General features: G+C 34.1%; 1 long non-coding RNA gene across 1 annotated transcript in view; it reads left to right on the top strand.

Moving 5' to 3' along the window:
* LOC149779452 (uncharacterized) overlaps positions 1-15,193 on the top strand; it is a 24,813-nt gene extending 9,620 nt beyond the window's left edge. Inside the window, exon 3 of the long non-coding RNA XR_016415655.1 lies at positions 15,031-15,193. This is a non-coding gene — a long non-coding RNA (uncharacterized LOC149779452). The remainder of the gene's footprint in view (positions 1-15,030) is intronic.

Raw genomic sequence — 15,193 nt, 5'->3', positions numbered from 1 at the left:
TTTCCACGCATGCGTCAGCAATAAAAAAATAAAGGCCAGTGACCGATGGATACACAGGTGTTCTGCTCTGACAGAATTAATACTAATAATGTGAATGTCCTGAAGGATTTAATTTCATTGGTCAAAAGAAATGGGGTTTTATTTGCAATACACATACAAAGGTCAGCCAAAATTTTTTTATCCATTACTAGCGAGCGGTCGATAGTCCTAACTGATGGGAGGCTGAAAGCTTCATTCAGAATTGTTCCCCACACAGTCAGTCTCCGTTACCCGTAAAGTCAGAAAAAAAAAACGGAGATCCACTTGTTGGACTAGTCTTCGTATCAGCTATTTCACTCAGTATTTGGAAGGCATAATACCAAGGCATTATGTAATAAACTTAGTGTCGTGTTTGTCTTGCCTAGAGAGGTTGGCATAATACAAAGAAAGTCTGTGATAAACTGTTGTCATGGATGTCTTGCTTGGAAAGGGACTGTCAACCTCAATATCATACTCAACTTTCTAACGTAAGGTGGCTAAATCATCAGCAATTTGTCTAAAGCTACTGTCTGGACTTACCAATAGTAATATATGTTCTTATGTTTGATGGTGCAAATTTTGTTTAGGTATTTTCGCAGTACATTTTGTCATGGTCAGCGTGACACGTAACCAATAAGATTGCGAGAGTTTCTTGTTTGGAAGCATGTGTGGATTTTAATAACGGTCCGACAAATATGTCAATGTAAGGTCAAGTGGAGGAACTGACAAAGCTGAGACAAGCCAGAGACAAAATTTTGGAAATTTTTGGAACCATTTGAAATAGGTGTCATAAAATGATATTTTCCTGAATACTTGTTAATAAAGGCGGAATAGAGAGAATTATTCTGACTTTGATCTGAGTGTCAAAATGTCTGTGGTTAAAAAAAGTTAATCCTGATTGGCTAAGCTAAACGAATGGGGGTCCCAGGCGGAATCCAAGGATTTAAGCAATCTCCATGGCGAAATTAGTCAGTCCAAAATTGTCTGTCGAAAGTGAAATCTGAGAGACTCAGAGAAAATTAATAAGTAATTCTGTCGTTAAATAAATCGTCCAAGAGATGCGGATCTGAAGAATTTAAGAGACCCGGAACCAGAGAGAAATTCTGCTTCACAGAAAAGGAAGCGAGTCTCCGGGAAGCACAAAGCAAATATCTCCATACCTGTGCATCACGTAGTGGGGAAAAAAAAACAGACGACAGCCAAGTTACGGTTGATGACCCGAAGAGGTTGGAGAGAGAGAGAGAGAGAGAGAGAGAGAGAGAGAGAGAGAGAGAACGAAATACGGCGACGCTAACCTGTCACCAAGAGTCAGTTGAAAAGAACCGGAAGCAACCAGGTTATGCTGACATGCCGGCAATTTGAGTTGGATCAGACACTCGATACTATAATGAAATTTGTTTCATCGCTATAACAGAACGGCTAATTGCATTTCGCATAAATTTTTAGTTATATTTCTAGAGAATGTGAGTCATACAAATGTCATGTTAAATTTCATTTTGTTTATGTCATTTAATAAATTAATGTATTTTACGTACGGTGACTCGTGTTGTTCTATTCTATATATTTTATCAGATCTCTGTTATTCCATCCATTAATTTCATATTTATTTTATTAATTACTCGATCAGGGCAATAACTTCGTGGTCGATCATCTCCTAGAGATCGATAACCAAAGCACCATAGCAGGTGGGGGATCATATTATATCACATATTAACATCTCTCCCTCCACGCATTAACATTATGGTGTTTTGCACGAAACCGGGCTTTCTTTTGTCATGCCTCTCTAACGGCCATCTAGGCACTGGACGGAGTTGAATGTTTACATACCGGTCCTGACAAAATAATGCTTGGACCTTGTTTAACTCGGCCAGTGCATATCTTCAAGGCTTTTTCAGTCTGGTGCCATATAGTTTGCTGCGGATAAATCTGGATCAAGTATTCTCCGGAAAGACTGGCCGTGGTTTTCCCATCCTCACATACAGGTACGACATTTCCCCTAAGTAATTTCATACCTACTGTTTACTTCCGGTGAATACATCATTTAATGAATGTCGTTTTGTGAGAACTATCCTACTCTATCAAGAAATAGCAAATATGTGATATTTTTCATTGAAGTTCTTGTCACGTAAAAGTTTCTTCTAATGAAGGTATTTGTAATGATAATTATTTTCTTGTAAGGCTTCCAGCACATGCTTTAACACCCTGGAGTGATGTCTCACTAGATTTGCATATACATTACAATTTTCAAAAGAAGTATGTTTACCGTGCTTTCTGTTTGTCATTCCTTGGAATTGTCTGAATCATCGACATGCATAGACAGAAAGCTTTCGCTCTAAGAATCATCTAATATATCCTTTTATGAAGTGAACTGACACCTTATTTTTTGGGGAGTTTAAAATGGCGATACCGTAGCAGGAAAAGGTTAAATTCTGATTTCCAATTGTTCTTGAAGAGGAATGATAATATTTTTCTGACTATTGCTGGGTTTTTTTGTATGATTTGGAAACTTTTAAGTTTGTTCTCTTTTGACTCATTGCTGGATATTTGATATTCTTTAGTCTTAGTTGAGCACTTTACCGTCGAAAAGCTGAAAAACTCCGCAACGTGCTCCAACCGTGTACACTCTCGAAGCGTCGGTTTGGGGCCAATTGTGGTTCAGAAAAAAGAAAGTATTAAATTGCTTGCTCGTACGGTACTTTCCTTGTTATCAATATTATATTCAATCACAAAAATAATAAATGAAATTTAAAGAATAAATGTGTTGCTGGATTTTGTCTTAAATTTTGAGTTCAATATGAAATTTATAGATTTTACCTGGAACAAGAATCTCAATGCATTACACACAAAGCGGAAGAGTGAGGAAATAAAATGTTGTTTTAACTGTACAGTAAATTTAAAACTTACTGTAACGAGGACGAATTCAATGTCTTATATTAAAACACATTACGAGGCATCCTATTAATATATTCTGACAAAACATTAATACATACATAAAAATAATTCACATAGATTTAATCAGCGATCATTCTGGCTGACTTACAAATTATTAAAGAAAATTCACTCAACCTGAACGGAAGTTTTCTTCAACCATGGCTGCTCCATTGTCTTTAAGAACCATTGCCGAGCATGTAAAAATACTTTCGAAAACAATGGAGTGTCTCGTGGAAATGTACATTCGGGTCGTTTTGTCACAAATCAGAAGACAAAAGTCCAAACTGGGAGTCAGATTTCAAAGATGAATAATACGTCATTCAAAATCAGGTTGCTGTTATTCGGGCGAGAACTGACGACGAGAAGTGAATAAGATGAAATAATTCATTGTATTCATCCTAATTCAAAGCACCCTTTTAAAATTCCATCAGCACACTAAAGATGAGTTTGTGATCTCAGTACTGAAGAATTTTTTATTTGTTTGCTTTTCATGTGCTTCCTTTTAAGGTCTCGAAATTATATTCCTAGTACTTCATTAAAATACCAATATGTTTAAGATTTTTTGTATGTCACTACATCCTTTTTTTAGCAATACAGATTACCTAAACGTACATATCCATCAATTTTCGAGACGTTCAAGCGCCATGTACTACAGTGGTAAATAATTGAATGCCAATAACCTTTCCTACCGTAGCTTAAGTTGTAATCTTTTTTCTATAAGTTACATATATGATATCATGGTTCTGTTGAACAAATAAGAATAAAAAAGAAATCGAAGTTTATTGGAAAACGGGATGACCGGATTTGTGGCACTAGGAGTATTTCGGAAAATGGCATGACTTAATTTGTGGCAGTGTGTGTATCTTCCTCCATTTACGTCCCACCCACTGTTTGCATCTACAACATTTTATCATCATTTTCATTGTATCATAGACAGCACAGTTTTCCTCCACGTGTATTTTTACATTACTTGTCTTTTTAGAAAGAGCTTAAATTTTGATCGTGGGTCTCGCTCGGACTATTACAAGTTAACTTTTGTTTGTACGTAACACTTAAATTATTATCAGTTAAACTGAAGATAAAGAATCTCGCATTTAACACTTATTATTACCACGGAGAGGGGGAGGGGTGCACTCATGCTAGTGGTGTGGGGGGAGGGTACTATAGAGGGTTTGGACCCCTATCTTATCCAGGCAGGGTTTTTACACCCAATTAAAGATAAACGTTGTGATTTTGAATACCTAGCATTAGTATGGTGTGAACCCACCCGATAAGAACATATATAAGTATTCATTGAAGAATTCATGTTGTCACTAAACGTGTTTTATCTCCTTTAAATCTCATCTCTGTTTCATTCCTGGCTTCAATTGACCCGTTAAAAACTCGTCGTACAATAATGATATACCCGATCCATATTACCGTTCTCGTAAGTTTGAGTGACATTTATCTCCCATCTTCTAGTAAATGTGTTTCTTCCTCGATTCTCAGAAGGTTATTTCTTTATTTTACACTTATATATTTCTAGATGAGTTATATTATTGTTTAAACCAAGGGAATTTTTTAATTTTTAACCAGTACAAATGCGTTTATTCTCCTTCAACAATGTATATAGTCTAAATTTGCATAGATCATTACTGACAAGGTGAAAAGAGTTCAACAGAGATATGAGCAATTACCAGCGTATACAATTATGAACATGGCATGCGTAATCGGGGCAATTTTGACTTAATGAACTCGTCATGAGACGCTTTATCGGAGCAAGGTTTAGTTTATTTCCGTTGAAATTTTTCCCTTACAACGCTGTTCTGGTTACTTTCATTTTCTATCTCTCTATTACTCACCGTTTCTATGTCGTTGCTCTTTCATTGCCTGGACGCTCCTTCTCTTTTCTTTTTTATATATATTTCCCCCAAAGGATAGAAGAAGAAAAAAAAACACGTTTAAAAGTGCGCAGTTCAGTACTTTGGCACGTAAGATACGTTGGTGGTATAAATTACAACTCGCCTGCAGGTGGTATTTTCCTCAGATAAAACATTACACAAGAAAATTTAGCTTTAATCGCCTTGCACCGTCGCTTTCACACGATTTTATAATATATCAAACACAACTATCAACAAAAAGATCAAGTTCATGATTGAAATGAAAAGATACTTGAACGCAGTTAAAAACGTAGAAGAGATATCACAGTCTCCGACTCAAATGAATCGATTTAAAAACTAATAATTATAAAATCATACCTGCTGCGTTAAACTGTACAACGCTTTTATATTGGAAACAGGACCGTAAAATGAGTCTCATACAACGAGGAACATAAAAAGGAGAATACAGTCATCCCGGTCTAACAACGTACGGATAAATGATTTTATATATATGGGGGGGAGGGAGAGATTGTTTCGAATTTCCAACTACTTAACGGAATGCGCTAGATCTTTTTATCTATGTTAGTTCTTGAAGAATGATTCTGTGTCAATTTTCTTTAGTATTTATAGCATTAATATAAAAAATATGGAACTGAACGCAGAAAAGTTCTAATGTTAAACTAACAAATGATTGATTCATTTCTTTCATTTACAATTTCAAAACATTTCGTCGTACGGATGTCATTTGTGTAATTTTCTTAAAGTTATAGGACAGATATAATTGTTGAATGTAGCCCGTTTACACTAGGTTTGGAGAGTAGCTTTCTCTCTGTGTAGACCCCAACCTCTCACTTGGCTCAGGAGTCACTTTAACCTAGCCCATTAAGGTCAACATCAAAGTATGTTCAACCTAGATTGCATTATCTCCTTGGGCTGTAAAATTTTGCATTTTTTTTTTCATGATATGGCGTGAGCAATCTTAGTGAACAATTAATAATAACACTACTTATTTTTACTGAAACTCACCGGCATTTTCCTCACATGGTAGGTAGTTTGCTATTTAAAACTGTACTAAACCAATTTTTGGGTTTACTAAGCTAAATTACCAATTGCATGCGTTTAATAAGATACTATAATTGGTATTTTATAGGATCTTTACTTCAGAACATTCTGTCCAGACTTAACCCTTAACTCATCGGTTTGTATAATAACTACTCCCCAGTAAGCAATAACTTCTCCCCAGTAAACAACCAACATCACACCTGGCTCATTAGTCATGATACATAACATTATAGCTGTGGGACTATAGCGTTTGAAAAACAACCTCTGATTCAAGAGTGACAAAATGCTTTAAGCACCACATTTCCACTCGTATTTATTTTTTTACAAATTTAAAATATATACTAACTTCAATTCAGGTGATGCCAAAGCCTTTATAATTTAAAACAGCTTTTAATAATAGATGTATATAAGTACAAAACAAAAATTCACTGATATTAAAATACTTACAGGCTTTAAGGGTTGTTGTTTAGTAATGTTGTGAGTTTTGTGCGTTTTTCGCTTGGTTGTTTTGTTGTTGTTGTGCTTTGTTTTTTTGTTTTTTTTTTGCTTTGTTTTATTTATTTTCTTGGTGGTGCAAATTCTAGTGTTTATGTGTACTTTCATTAATTTCGTGCAGATAGTTTCGTGTCTATCCAGGGTTTTAATATCCGGATTACACAGGGCTAGACCCGTCTTTCCTGTCAAATCTTATCCGTCGCCTTGCCATAAATTAGTCCAGTTCTCTTATCATAATATTTCTCATAGAACTATTGTCAAAATTTAAGGGGTGGGGACATATCCATGGATCCCATCCTAGCATATTTTCAATATGTCATTTGCATGCCACTGCACTTCTTTTATGAAAAGATAACTAAATATTCATTTTTTCTATCTGATATTCAATTATTGATATCAGCTTTATTTTGCCATGAGCGGAATGTTATTTCTTCAGTATTTTCAGTGTTTAAGGCCAGTTGATCTACATTTAAGTTGTTGTCTCTGTTAACTATTTCTCTTATTTTCAACGCTACACATCATGTAACTCACACGTTTCTTTCCTTTTTAAAAATCTAATTGCACAAACTTGAGAAGATAACTCTATACAAGAAGTAGTTATCGTTCTTAGATTCTAGTAGTACTGTATTGCTGTATGCTGAAATATATTTTAAACATTACATTTGAAAATGAAATAGTGTATCATTCAAGCATTATTAAAACTGAGAAAATTAAATGAGTGTTGTACCTAGTCTGTTGATTGTACTTAAAATAGAAGTTAGTAATACTTGATGACGACTTGACACCAGTGTTGATTTACAAAACATGATGCATAAAAGTTTCCTTAAAAGTGTTGAATATGACCATCGTAATATATACACGTAAACGCGCTCACTTATATAATATAATATAATATAATATAATATAATATAATATAATATAATATAATATAATATAATATAATATAATATAATATAATATATTATAATATAATATAACAGATGCCATTCGAATAAGTTGGAGAGTTATAATTCGTTCCCAGCTGAAATCGAACCCGATACACGAATATCAGCATCCATCAACTATCTTAGCTGTCATGTACTCACGCTCTAATCCACTGAGAACACTAATTGGTTTTCCATAAACATTTATGTTATCATTTGACAAAATAAAATTATCATGTGTACTCTTTGGCCCAGTAGAAAACACAATCTACGTAAAAGCGGAAAGTCTGGGAAAATGAAAAAGAAACACCCCATGATGATTACACAATCAATGACCCCGTCTCAAAATATGAACCAGGGTATCCAATATCTACCCCACACACTCACCACCACTATCAACACCGCCACTTCGAGTCTGGTACCCTGCTCAATTAATTATTTTAAAATAATTATCCATATTAATACTGTTTGCAAAAGCAAGAGTGTCACTCAATAACATTTTTCTATTTTGCAATTTTGTATTCCTATTGCTGACATCAATTTTGTAATCCGCTTCAAAAACAACGTCCCCTCTAACTCTCCTTCATTTTTTCGAAACATGTAAACCCCACATGGATACGTTGATAATGTCTTATATTAATTAGATTATAGATCAGTAAAAGAAAATTCAAAAAATATGCAGTCTTTACATTTACAAGAAATTAAATTTTGAGTTTGAGCAATAACAAATATATCGTCCACATTCGCTTATAAGTCGAATCCAGCTATACAAAAAACAACATAGACTATGTAGTGTCATTGCATAATGCGTCTATTGGGTTTGTTCCACTGATTACTCCTAACAAACTGCATATACACAGATGCATTATACAAGGACAGATCTGAGTTTTTGTATGGTTTGCAGTTGGACTAAACTTTTAAGCGAATACATACGATATAATTGAATATACAAATAATTGAATAATTTAAAATATCGACGTGGTATTAAACGAAACCTCCAAAAGGATGAAACGTATACGAAATGATGTAACTGATTTTTTTATTAACAAACGAAAACAGATACATTAAAATTTTGAAATCGATACAAAGAAGACTGCATTAGATGGTAGTACTGATACGACTTAAACGGAAATAGACGCTAAAATACAAACATGCAAAAGTAAATTAAGCAGGGGCATGATGAATTAAAACAGGACATTAGGCAAATGTAACATATGTTATCGTTTTGATCCTTTCATTTTCTAATTGATCCGTCGTAATTAAATTTCATAGCTTCCAATGTTATATTCAGACTTCTTATTATCCTATTATCCGAAATCTTTTGGAATATCTTTGATATATAGTTTTTTCCTGCAACTCTGACAGGACATTAGCGTTGGCAGTTATCTTTTTGTTCGGATGAGTATTTTTAGTCCCAAATATTATTACTTAGACATTTAATCTGTTTAGCAATTTGCTTGATCTGATTCGTGTAGTCTTGCGTACCCGTTGAAGCTGAGATTCTAAATTACGTTTGTATTTTTTTTAAAAATATTTGGCATGTCGCTTTCTAAACCATTTATTTCACGGTTTAAACTCTGTTCAATTTGTCGTAAAATACGTCTGTATATTGCGTTGTTTCTTCCCTTACTGTCTACAACGTTTGAATGGGATTTAACAATTTGTTCAATCGATGTTTAAACAAATCTTATTCACCTAAACTATGTTGTTTTGTTGCCATCAATCTCCTTTTTGTATCTCTTTCAGCACCACTCTGTATAACACACACACACACACACACACACACATATATATATATATATATATATATATATATATATATATATATATATATATATATATATATATATATATATATATATATATATATATATATATATATATATATATATATATATATATATATATATATATATTAATTTGTATCCTCAAAAGTTTTACGTATGAACACTTCTTTGTACAAGCCACCAGCTGGCAGCGTCAGTGAAATTACCAGGACCAGTAAAATTTGTATGGTCCATTGATGTAGTCACTGTTGATTGTATGGACTATTGGTGTATTCAGTGTTAATTGTATGGTCCATTGATGTATTCACTGTTAATTATATAATCGGTGTTAATTTTATGACCTATTGATGCAGTTGCTCTTAATTGTAAGGTCGATTAATATAGTCACTGTTGATCGTATGGCCTTTTGATGCAGTCATTGTTAATTTTATGGTCTATTGATATAGTCACTGTTAATTGTACGGCCTATTCAAACGGTCGCTGCCAATTGTATATTCGCTGTTAATTGTATGGCCTATTGATGTGATTACTGTTAACTGTATGGTCTATTGATGCAGTCACACTAATTGTACGCTATATTGAGGTAGTCACTGTTAATTGTTTGGACTATTGATGTGGTAACTGTTATTTGTACGGTCTATTGATGTAGTCACTGCTAATTGTTTGGCCTATTGATGCAGTCACTGTTCGTTGTATGGCCTATTGTTGTAGTCAAAGTTAACTGTATGGTCTATTGATGTAGGTACTGTCATTTGTATGGTCTATTGATGTAGTCGCAGTTAATTGTATGATCTATTGATGTAGTAACTGTTAAATGTATGGTCTAATAATGTAGTCACTGTTAACTGTACGGTCTAAAGATGTAGTCATTGTGATTTGCCTGGCCTATTGATGAAGTCACTGTAAATTGTATGGGTATGGTGTATTGATGTAGTCACTGTTAATTGTTTGGTTTATTTACGTAGTCACTGTTAAATATATAGTCACTGTTAAATGTATGACATATTGATCCAGTTACTATTAATTGTATGGTCTATTGATGTAGTCAAGTTAATTGTATGATCTATTGATGTAGTCACTGTTAATTGCATGGTCTTTTGATATAGTCACTGTTAATTGTATGACATATTGATGCAGTTACAGTTAATTGTACGGTCTTTTGATATAGTCACTGTTAATTGTATGGCCTTTTGATGCAGTTACTGTTCATTGTATGGTCTATTGATGTAGTCACTTTTAATTGCTTGGACTATTGGTGCAGTCACTGTTAAATGTATAGTATTTTGATGTAGTCACTGTTAATTTTATGGCCTATTGATGCAGGCACTGTTAATTGTTTCGTTTATTGATGCGATCGCTCTTAATTGTATGGTCTATTGATGTAGTCACTGTTAATTGTATGGTCTATTGATGTGGTCACTGTTATTTGTACCGTATGTTGATGCAGTCGCCGTTAACTGTATGGCCTATTGATGCAGTCACTGTTAATTGTAGAGTTTGTTAATGCAGTCGCTCTTAATTGTATGGCCTATCGATGCAACCACTGTTAATTGTATGGTCTATTGATGCAGTCACTGTCAATTGTACGGCTTATTGATGCAGTCACTGTTGAATATATGACCTATTGATGTAATCACTGTCAATTGTATGGTCTGTTGATGTAGTCAGTGTTAATTATAAGGCTTATTGATGCAGTTACTGTTGATTTTATGACACATTGATGAGGTCACTGATAATTTTATGGTCTAATGATGCAGTCACTATTGATTGTATGGCCTATTGATGCAGTCACTGTTAACGGTATGGTCTGTTGGTGTAGTCACTGTTGACTGTATGAGCTATCGATGCAGTCACTGTTAACGGTATGGTCTATTGGTGTAGTCACTGTTGACTGTATGAGCTATCGATGCAGTCACTGTTAACGGTATGGTCTATTGGTGTAGTCACTGTTGACTGTATGAGCTATCGATGCAGTCACTGTTAACGGTATGGTCTATTGGTGTAGTCACTGTTGACTGTATGAGCTATTGATGTAGTCACTGTTAACGGTATGGTCTATTGGTGTAGTCACTGTTAACGGTATGGTCTATTGGTGTAGTCACTGTTAACGGTATGGTCTATTGGTGTAGTCACTGTTGACTGTATGAGCTATCGATGCAGTCACTGTTAATTACGTGACCTTGCCAATGTTGAGGCAAACCCACTAAAATTCCAACGATCAACTTCACAAGTAGCTAACTACCTTCAACACCTAATTGAGCCGCTTATATGCCCATTCAACCAGAAACTTTAGCATGCATAACTCCACTCAGTCCAAACTTTAATTTGTTACTGTGTATTTCTTTATTAAGCCCTCATAATGTCCGACCCCTCTGACTCAATACATTTTAATCTCATTATAAAATAATCATTATTGCCAATGTAGGTTATACAGTTATCTGGTATTTCTGGCTCACATTTGGGGTAATTATATGTAGGAAACAAGACGGCCTAGATTTGTTTAACTATTAAGCAATTACCCATTGTTATTCCTCTTTATCTTATTTTCTTCCTCTCTGCACGCGTACTTCGAGCGCAGTCTTTCTGAAATCGATATATCGCAATGTTATGAAGCTTATACTCAAGGCAGATAAGAGACACATACAGCTACAGTAACAAACATACAGTGAAGTATCTTCTGTCTGAAGTCATGTAATCGTCATGCATTCATTTATAAATTGTCCAAGTTGTCAGTCGGGGAAAATTGCTAATTAGACAGACGAAAACGTACAAAGAATTAAACTTATGACAAAGGATTTAGACCCATTTACAAATAATTCGTATGTCTTCTTGTTTTGTTTCTGGTCATTTTGATCAAACTCAATTTCAGTTCAAACGTTTGAATGTTATCTCTTTGCATGTTCCATTTGCAAAACTGAGTTAAATTGTTGTTTGTTCTCTTAAGATTCTGTAGATAATTGACTACAAAACATACTTTTATTTTGCAAAGGCTAGGCCACTGAACATTGACCATTTGTCGCAAAACGCAAAACAGATGCCCGGATGTGAATCAATCCACTGGAAAAAAACTTAATTGATACATGTTATTTGTCACGTATTCCAAGTATGACCTCGATTTCACTTTATGAATCTTACTCTGAGAAAGACTAAAAATGATCAAATAGTTGTTTACTACAACTCTCACTGATTTCAGAATCAATGTCATGAACTAGGTCAGTATTAGATACAATGTCTCTATAAAGTTATTTATGAAAAACAGTCAGGTCAAACAGAACTGAACTGAATTTCTGGCCAATGTCAATCGCAGTAAATAAAGTTACATTATAATAGCATGTAATGGAATAACAAAAATTAAAATTAAGAAACAGTCAATCAAATTAACTCAAATAGAAATCAAATCAAATATACTTAACAATTTATATATATATTGTTACATGTATCTGATTTAATTTATATCTGATTTAATTAATTCTCTGTTCGTTAGTTGTTTGTTTTTTTTTTCAATAATTATTCCATTACATATTATTGTAACGTGATCTTATTTACTTGATTTGGCATTTTCAGAAAATTCAGTTTGAGTTGACTCTTTTCATAAACATCTAATAATATAAACACTGTTTCTATTTTTGAATTTGTTCCCGACCTTGGTTCAGACATCACTGAGTGTAGTAAACAACTTCTTTTTTTTTTATTCTCAGAGTAAAATGATTGGCTTTTGTCAAGTTCATACTGGGAATGGCTTTAAATGTATAAAGCCTCTATTTAGAAATTCTGGTTTTACCAGAATTGCGCAGTAGTCATGTTTAATACCTTTGTCTATACAGAAATAATCTCAGTAATGCCTCTATACACTGGAAGGTAAGGTGATTTATTTTTTTCTGTTGTTACCAGCTGAGACAAATTTTTCATTTTTTTCCCATTATTTAGATTCTAAAAGATTAATTCTTTCTCCTGGAAATATTTGAATGCTCATACAAAATTCTTGGACAAAGACATTTCTTGAAATTTGATTCGGAAATTCAAACACCGGAATATTATTGTCTGTGGAATAACAAAGAACTGTATGTATATATATTTTCCTTGATTGAATGTGCAATGTGTAAGTAGATTGTTCAGATAGCTACTCTTTCAATCCAGTGTATTTTATTTCATTTTGGACCTGTTTAATTTGTTGCCACGATTGTTTAAAATTTGTGTAAGAGACAGAGATAGTCTTTGTCAGTCTATTGTAACTGTTATTATTTTTTTATCAATAATGTGTGCCCTATACATTGGTTCTATTTGTCATCAACAATCCAACAAGTAGATCGTCTACGACAGGTATTAATTTCAGAAATTTTCAACATCCCCGCGAAACTTTTAAAAAAAATGAGGACTATCTCTTGATACCGACAATGTTTCCTCCATATTAAAACTCGTTAAATATTTGCATCCACGTGATTATATTGAGTATATTTTTGTTATTATTTATTCTTACGACTCCATGGTTGTAACTGACGTAACACAAAAAAGCGAAGCCAACAAGTTTAGTAAAATTCGATAAATAATGTAATTACCTAGAATACAAAGTAAACATTTAAAAGATAAATTACAATATTATGGGGAGCCCCGAGTGGCCGAGTGGTCTAAAGCGCTGTCCGTTACGGATCACTGCCATCTCACCTCTGTCTGCGTAGGTTCGAGTCTCGGATTCGGCCCACGTGGGTATGTGAGAAAGCTTGCCAGTAGCTTCTCGAGGGTCGGTGGTTCTTTCCGGGGATTTCCCGGGTTCTTCCTCCACTATTAATACTGGCAGCCATGTATAGCCTATCGTGTGCTGAAAAATGGCGTTAAACCCTACAACAACAATATTATGAATTAAGTTCCGAATGATCCTAAAAGTTCTATCGCAAGTCCAAACGGTACAGAGTGTTTCGAATAAATTCCACTGGTGTTCCAAAATGAATTATAAACTTGAATGTGCTAATGTGCAAATAAATGTCATGGTCTATTATACTAAGAGTATTGACGCATCTCACCGATGTGACCCAGAATGTCCTTAAATGAATTCACAATAATTCCTACAAAGTGATTTATCCCTAAAGTCAATAAACACTTTGTAATTTCAATGAAAACTTTAATAAAAAGATCCTTTTAAATTATAACTGAACATAACTAAAAGACTGATTCCACTAGACAAATGTTATAATAGTAATTAATAATTCTGGTGTAAACAGCCTTATTTAAATCCCTGCTTGATCTATGTCGCAAGAAGCATTTTTTAAAATATTATGTCATCTGAAAGGAAATTTCCATCAAATTTGCAAACAAGGTCAGGTCTGTTTGCTAACGTTTCAGCAGCCTACCTGGCAGAAATCAGGTAGACCATAGAATTTCGAAGGGAAAACCCATTTTTCTGAACTCAGATTCAAGTATTCAAGTTTGCGTTTGCAGATATTATCTTTCAGTTCAGTTTACAATCATGGCAAAAGTTACCCATATAATTTATTGTTTGCAAACTGATCCATACAATCAACGATCATGGACACAAATTAAACAGACGAGATAGATATACAAACTATTATATCGTGTGCAAAATGTCAAATTATGATTTTAATCTTGCTCCTCGCCGTTTCAGAGTTAACCACTGCGCTGATCGTATTTGGTCTGACGTGTTGGATAATTGTTGAATTTGCGAAAGAATCTGAAGTGTGATGGTCAAGTACATTTTAGTAGAGTGCACATTTTGAGCAAATGTTCTGGTCTAATAAGTCAATAATTAAACATATATTGAACACAGTATTAGTCAGAACCCCAATTATGGTTTGTAATTAACATTTTTAATCAGTTATGTACTACTTTACAAACTGTGTGTCACTCAAACGTATACTTATCAAGGGGCAGAACGATGACCTCTAATGACCCCAATTACATTAGATATGAAATAACATAAATTATTTGTCGCCTTTGATATAGCCGCCTTAAGGGGGTAGCTGCAAAGACTCTGACAAGTGACGCCACATCATTGTTCCTTTCACCCGAAGGCTACTTTTGACACACTGTACACGATATTTAAGAAGAGACAACCGAGAATACTGGATTTTCCCTTTCACCTAATAGTTGGAACAAACATCTCTAC

The sequence above is a fragment of the Sinohyriopsis cumingii genome, chromosome 17, assembly GCF_028554795.1.
Source record: "Sinohyriopsis cumingii isolate HCF-2022 chromosome 17, ASM2855479v2, whole genome shotgun sequence".
NCBI classification, from domain to species: Eukaryota; Metazoa; Mollusca; class Bivalvia; order Unionida; family Unionidae; genus Sinohyriopsis; species Sinohyriopsis cumingii.
The sequence above is the reverse complement of the archived record's forward strand: the minus strand, read 5'-3'. Positions and strand labels throughout refer to the sequence as shown.